Consider the following 7,500-nt stretch of genomic DNA (forward strand, 5'->3'; position numbering starts at 1 on the left):
AAGCCGCCCTCGCCCGCCCCCCGGCTTGCCGCTTGGCTCGGCTGCCCGCCCCCCCCGCTAATCCCCCCAACGCCCCCTCCCCAAAAACACCCCAGCCCTACCGCATGCCGCTCCCCCTCTCCCCGCTCTCGCTGACCGCTGCCACCTCCCCCCACCCCTCCCCCCCGAAACAAACCCCCCAGCCCTACCGCATGCCGCTCCCCCCTCTCTCCCTAGCCTGCCCCCCCCGCCGTCGCTTGCTGCCGCCGCCGCCGCCGCCCGCCGCCGCCGCCGCCGGGACCCGCCTCGGTCTGGTGGCGCGCGCTCGGAGATCCCCGGCTACCCGTCCGTCCGTCCCTCCCTCCCGCCCCGCCCCGGGGGAGGGCCCGGGGCAGCGCGGGCAGGCGGGGAGCAAAAAAAGGCGCGGGCGCCAAAAAACGTCGGGGTCCCGGGGTGGCGGAGGGGGGCGGCGGCGGGGGCGGCGGCGGGTACACGGCGCCGGGTCCAGGGCGCCGGGTCCAGCCCGTCCCGGGGCGGGGGACAGGTGGTGTCGTCCGTCCCCCGCCCCCGTAACCTGCTCTGAAGCATCCGCTTCCCGCCGCGGTTCGCCCTCCACCCCCCCCGCCGCACACGCAGCTGCCGCTTCCCGCCGCCTCTGCCCCCCGCCCCGGGATCAACCACCCGCCGGGTCCAGCCGGTCCCGGTCCCGGGAACCTGCTCCCGGGGCCAGCCGGAGCCACGCCCCCTCCTCTGACGCTTCCAGCTGCCGCCTCCCCTCCCACCCCCCCAAACTCACACTGGCCCTCGCCGGCCCGCCCACCCGCCTACCTGCTTGCCCGCCGCCGCTGGGTGGCGTGCCGGACACTCTCGCACACAGGTACACAGACAGGGACACAGGGACACAGGCACTCAGGCACACAGGGACACAGGGACACAGGGACACAAGGACACAGGGACACAGGCACTCAGGCACTCAGGCACTCAGGGACACAGGGACACAGGGACACAGGGACACAGGCACTCAGGCACACAGGGACACAGGTGGCGGGCCGGAGGCCTCTCCCCACTGTGTGGCAGGGGTCCAAGAGCCACCCCAGCCCAACCCAGAGGGTCTTTTGCACCTCTCTAGAGGCCACCCAGAGACCCCAGGCCGCAGCAGAAGCCTCCCCCGCATGCTCTGCAGGCTTCCGACCCACCCCAGGCCGCACCAGAAGCCTCCCCCGCAAGCTCTGCAGGCTTCCGACCCACCCCAGGCCGCAGCAGAAGCCTCTCCCCGCACGCTCTGCAGGCTTCCGACCCACCCCAGGCCGCACCAGAAGCCTCTCCCGCACGCTCTGCAGGCTTCTCAGCCACCCCAGGCCGCACCAGAAGCCTCTCCTGCACGCTCTGCAGGCTTCTCAGCCACCCCAGGCCGCACCAGAAGCCTCCCCCGCACGCTCTGCAGGCTTCTCACCCACCCCAGGCCGCAGCAGAAGCCTCTCCCGCACGCTCTTCAGGCTTCTCAGCCACCCCAGGCCGCACCAGAAGCCTCTCCCGCACGCCCTGCAGGCTTCTCAGCCACCCCAGGCCGCAGCAGAAGCCTCTCCCGCACGCTCTGCAGGCTTCTCACCCACCCCAGGCCGCAGCAGAAGCCTCCCCCGCAAGCTCTGCAGGCTTCTCAGCCACCCCAGGCCGCACCAGAAGCCTCCCCCGCACGCTCTGCAGGCTTCCGACCCACCCCAGGCCACAGCAGAAGCCTCTCCCGCACGCCCTGCAGGCTTCTCAGCCACCCCAGGCCGCAGCAGAAGCCTCTCCCGCAAGCTCTGCAGGCTTCTCAGCCACCCCAGGCCGCACCAGAAGCCTCTCCCGCACGCTCTGCAGGCTTCTCAGCCACCCCAGGCCGCACCAGAAGCCTCTCCCGCACGCTCTGCAGGCTTCTCAGCCACCCCAGGCCGCAGCAGAAGCCTCTCCCGCACGCTCTGCAGGCTTCTCAGCCACCCCAGGCCGCAGCAGAAGCCTCTCCCGCACGCTCTGCAGGCTTCTCAGCCACCCCAGGCCGCACCAGAAGCCTCTCCCGCACGCTCTGCAGGCTTCTCAGCCACCCCAGGCCGCACCAGAAGCCTCCCCCGCACGCTCTGCAGGCTTCTCAGCCACCCCAGGCCCCAACAGAAGCCTCTCCCGCACGCTCTGCAGGCTTCCGACCCACCCCAGGCCCCAACAGAAGCCTCTCCCGCACGCTCTGCAGGCTTCTCAGCCACCCCAGGCCGCAGCAGAAGCCTCTCCCGCACGCTCTGCAGGCTTCCGACCCACCCCAGGCCGCAACAGAAGCCTCCCCCGCACGCTCTGTAGGCTTCTGACCCACCCCAGGCCCCAACAGAAGCCTCCCCCGCACGCTCTGCAGGCTTCTCAGCCACCCCAGGCCGCAGCAGAAGCCTCTCCCGCACGCTCTGCAGGCTTCTCAGCCACCCCAGGCCGCACCAGAAGCCTCTCCCGCACGCTCTGCAGGCTTCTCCGCCACCACAGGCCGCACCAGAGGATCTTTTGCACCTCTCTGGACGCCACCCAGAGACTCCAGGCCGCACCAGAGGCCCCCCCCCCAACCATTTACAGGCTGCAGTGCCAGCCTAGGCCCCGCTGGCAGCCTCCCTTGTCTGCTTTGGAAGGCCTCCCATCCACTCCAGACCTGCCTGGAGGCCTCCCTCGACTGCTCCCGGGGCCCTCGAAGCCACCCTAGGCCTTTCTGGAGGACCTGCTCGACCGCTCGGGCGGCTTCTGACGCACCCTCGGCCATCCGGCGCCCAGCAGCTCCCAGGGCCAGGCACCGGCCTCCCCCTCCGGCCGCCCCTGGGGCCGGGGGTGGCTCGGACTCGGCGCCCCCAACGTGTCGTCCCGTCCCCCCCCGCCCCGCACCGCCGAACATTCGCTGCAGCCGAGGGCTTGCCGCTCGACGCCTACCCCACCCGCCCAGCCCCCCCGCTGCGGCCCGGCGCTGCCCCGGCCGCTGCGCCCCGCCTCTCATCGCTCCCCCCACCCGGCAACCGGCCGCCGGGCACGGCAAGTCCCAGGGCAGGGAACAGGTGCTGCCGGGACCCCGTGCTGGCTGCCGGCTTCCCGGGGCTGCCCCGGGCACGGACAGGTCGCCCCCCCCGCCCCGGCGAATGTTCACCGAACCGGCTGCCGGCTGCCTTCGAGCACCCCCCGCCCCCCGCCACTATCGTCCCCCCCGCCCCCCCTCCGCCTCCGCTGCCGCTTCTCCCCGCACCACCTCCACTGCCTCCCCCCGCCGCCGGCGAACGAGTCGGCGGATCCGTAGGGTGCCGGGAGCCCGAACGGCGAGCGGCTCCGGCTGCTGCCGGGACCGCGGGGATTCGAGCCGCTCCGGCCGCGGCCGGGACCCCGTGCCGGAAGCCGGCATCCCCGGACAGCCCCGGGACGGCCCCGGTCGCCGGCCGGGTGACGTTCACCGAAGCGGCTGCCGGCTGTCTTCGAGCCCCCCCCCCCCTCCGCCTCCGCTGCCGCTTCTGCCCGCACCCCCTCCACTGCCTCCCCCCGCCGCCGGCGAACGAGTCGGCGGATCCGTAGGGTGCCGGGAGCCCGAACGGCGAGCGGCTCCGGCTGCTGCCGGGACCGCGGGGATTCGAGCCGCTCCGGCCGCGGCCGGGACCCCCGTGCCGGAAGCCGGCATCCCGGGACGGCCCCGGGACGGCCCCGGTCGCCGGCCGGGTGACGTTCAGCGAAGCGGCTGCCGCCAGTCTTTGGGCCTCCCCCGTGCCGGGGCCGCGGGGCTTCGAGCCGGTCCGGCCGCGGCCGGGATCCGGGGCCGGACGATGGCTTCCCGGGCCGGTCCCGGTCGCCTCCCGGGTGACGTTCACCGAAGCGGCTGACGGCTGTCTCCGAGCCCCCCCCCCCCCCTCCGCCTCCGCTGCCGCTTCTGCCCGCACCCCCTCCACTGCCTCCCCCCGCCGCCCGCGAACGAGTCGCCGGATCTGTAGGGTGCCGGGAGCCCGAACGGCGAGCGGCTCCGGCTGCTGCCGGGACCGCGGGGATTCGAGCCGCTCCGGCCGCGGCCGGGACCCCGTGCCGGAAGCCGGCATCCCCGGACAGCCCCGGGACGGCCCCGGTCGCCGGCCGGGTGACGTTCTCCGAAGCGGCTGCCGGCTGTCTTCGAGCCCCCCCCCCTCCGCCTCCGCTGCCGCTTCTGCCCGCACCCCCTCCACTGCCTCCCCCCGCCGCCGGCGAACGAGTCGCCGGATCCGTAGGGTGCCGGGAGCCCGAACGGCGAGCGGCTCCGGCTGCTGCCGGGACCGCGGGGCTTCAAGCCGCTCCGGCCGCGGCCGGGACCCCGTGCCGGAAGCCGGCATCCCGGGACGGCCCCGGGACGGCCCCGGTCGCCGGCCGGGTGACGTTCAGCGAAGCGGCTGCCGCCAGTCTTTGGGCCTCCCCCGTGCCGGGGCCGCGGGGCTTCGAGCCGGTCCGGCCGCGGCCGGGATCCCGGGCCGGACGATGGCTTCCCGGGCCGGTCGCCGGTCGCCTCCCGGGTGACGTTCACCGAAGCGGTTGACGGCTGTCTCCGAGCCCCCCCCCCCCCCTCCGCCTCCGCTGCCGCTTCTGCCCGCACCTCCTTCACTGCCTCCCCCCGCCTCCCGCGAACGAGTCGCCGGATCCGTAGGGTGCCGGGAGCCCGAACGGCGAGCGGCTCCGGCTGCTGCCGGGACCGCGGGGCTTCGAGCCGCTCCGGCCGCGGCCGGGACCCCGTGCCGGAAGCCGGCATCCCGGGACGGCCCCGGGACGGCCCCGGTCGCCGGCCGGGTGACGTTCAGCGAAGCGGCTGCCGGCTGTCTTCGAGCCCCCCCCCCCCTCCGCCTCCGCTGCCGCTTCTGCCCGCACCCCCTCCACTGCCTCCCCCGCCGCCGGCGAACGAGTCGGCGGATCCATACCGTCCCGAGAGCCCGAGGCGGCGGCACCCAGTGCGGGTCCGGCCGAGGCCGGGACCCCGTGCCTGTCGCAGGCTTCCCGGGACGGCCCCGGAACGGCCGCGGTCGCCGGCCGGGTGACGTTCTCCGAAGCGGCTGCCGGCTGTCTTCGAGCCCCCCCCCCCTCCGCCTCCGCTGCCGCTTCTGCCCGCACCTCCTTCACTGCCTCCCCCCGCCGCCCGCGAACGAGTCGGCGGATCCGTTGGGTGCCGGGAGCCCGAAGGGCGAGCGGCTCCGGCTGCTGCCGGGACCGCGGGGATTCGAGCCGCTCCGGCCGCGGCCGGGACCCCGTGCCGGAAGCCGGCATCCCGGGACGGCCCCGGGACGGCCCCGGTCGCCGGCCGGGTGACGTTCAGCGAAGCGGCTGCCGCCAGTCTTTGGGCCTCCCCCGTGCCGGGGCCGCGGGGATTCGCCCCGGTCCGGCAGCTGACGGTTCCCTGTGTCGGACGCCGGCTTCCCGGGACTGCCCCGGGACAGCCCCGGTCGCCTCCCGGGTGACGTTCACCGAAGCTGCTGCCGGCTGTCTTCGAGCCCCCCCCCCCTCCGCCTCCGCTGCCGCTTCTCCCCGCACCCCCTCCACTGCCTCCCCCCGCCGCCCGCGAACGAGTCGCCGGATCTGTAGGGGGCCGGGAGCCCGAGGCGGCGAGCGGCTCCGGCTGCTGCCGGGACCGCGAGGCTTCGAGCCGGTCCGGCCGCGGCCGGGATCTCGTGCCGAACGTCGTCTTCCCGGGACGGTCCCGGGAGGGCCCCAGTCTCCTCCCGGGTGACGTTCACCGAAGCGGCTGCCGGCTGTCTTCGAGCCCCCACCCCTGCCGTGGCCGCGGGGATTCGCCCCGGTCCGGCAGCTGACGGTTCCCTGTGTCGGACGCCGGGTTCCCGGGACTGCCCCGGGACAGCCCCGGTCGCCTCCCGGGTGACGTTCACCGAAGCTGCTGCCGCCTGTCTTTGTCCCCCCCCCAACGTGCTCTCCCTCAGGCGGGAGGTAGACGTGCTCTCCCTCGGCGGGTAGACGTGCTCTCCCTCGGCGAGTAGACGTGTTCTCCCTCGGCGAGTAGACGTGCTCTCCCTGGGCGAGTAGACGTGCTCTCCCTGGGCGAGTAGACGTGCTCTCCCTCGGCGAGTAGACGTGCTCTCCCTGGGCGAGTAGACGTGCTCTCCCTGGGCGAGTAGACGTGCTCTCCCTGGGCGAGTAGACGTGCTCTCCCTGGGCGAGTAGACGTGCTCTCCCTGGGCGAGTAGACGTGCTCTCCCTGGGCGAGTAGACGTGCTCTCCCTGGGCGAGTAGACGTGCTCTCCCTCGGCGAGTAGACGTGCTCTCCCTCGGCGAGTAGACGTGCTCTCCCTCGGCGAGTAGACGTGCTCTCCCTCGGCGAGTAGACGTGCTCTCCGCGGAGATCGCGCTTGTCGCCAAGGGGTCACTGTTGCGCTCTGCCTCCGCCTACGTCATCGTACAAGCCGGCGTGATTTCTGCGACCTGCCGCTGGGCGGAGGTCGGCTGGTTGTGCGCTCGCGGAGCTGACGGCCCTCCAGTTCCGTATATGAGGGAACGAGCGACGCCGAGCACTCCCAGGGCAGCGCTGCCGAGCGGCTGCTCCAAGCCACCCGCCAGGCGGCTGGGCAGGGGTCCGTCTGGCTTCTCGGTGGCTTTCGCCCGGGTCAGAGAGGGGACCCGCGGGGCCGAACAAAGGCGCGGCGGTTTGGAGCGGCCGCTGGCGCACCCTCAGCGGTGTTGGATGGGTTTCGCTCGTCCGTGAGCCGGAGCCCAGCCCGGGCTCGGCAACGAAAGCGGGGAAAAGAAAAAAAGTTGACGAGTGGCTGGCGCCGGCCACTGCCGAAGTGTGGAACCCCCGAAGCGAAGTTTGCCCGGTGGGGCACGGGGGCAGAGAAAGCCGGGGAGACGTGGTGCCGGCGTCGGTCCCACCAAGAATGGAAAGCAAGCCCGTCCAGGCACGGCGAGAGAGAGCCCGGTAAGGGGCAGAGAGAGTTCCCAGCACTGGACCCTCTTCACGGGGGTTCCCCCCCATGGCCAAAGCCGCAGCCCGCGGGGGCACGGCATCTAAGGGAAAAGCCAGCGGCGGTGACTGGCCACTCGTATGCTATGGAGCCCGGCATGGGGGGAGGAGGGCAAGCCGGTGCCCCAGCACGGCTTCCTCCTGGCTCCAGAGGGGCGCCCCGTGATGGAGATGTAACTCGGTGCAGCTTGAGGGAAAATGCAAGCCCACATTTCGGGGAGGCAGAGGTGCCCTGTGAGCCGGTGCGGCCCGGTGCAGCTTGCCCCCCCCCCCCCCCCCATCTCTGGAGGGCGCCCCGTTTGCTCCTCCGGCGTGTTGCCCGCACGCCGAGCCCCGTGCCTGCTGGCTGCTCCCGAGGGCGGTGGCCGGGTGCGCGTGGCTGTGTCTGTCCCAGAAGAGCGAGGCCGTGGGGCCTCCGCTGGCTTCCTTTCCTTCTGTCCTTGTTGATCGATGAGGCCTTTCGGGTCGCGTCGGAAAGGGCCCCCGGCCGGCAGGGCAAGGGCGGTCTTCCTTTCCACTTCGCTTCCCGTCGCGTGTGAGGTGTCGTCCTCGTTCCC

The sequence above is a fragment of the Melanerpes formicivorus genome, unplaced genomic scaffold (assembly GCF_026170545.1).
Source record: "Melanerpes formicivorus ecotype bairdi unplaced genomic scaffold, bMelFor1.0.p_v2 SCAF_1199, whole genome shotgun sequence".
NCBI classification, from domain to species: Eukaryota; Metazoa; Chordata; class Aves; order Piciformes; family Picidae; genus Melanerpes; species Melanerpes formicivorus.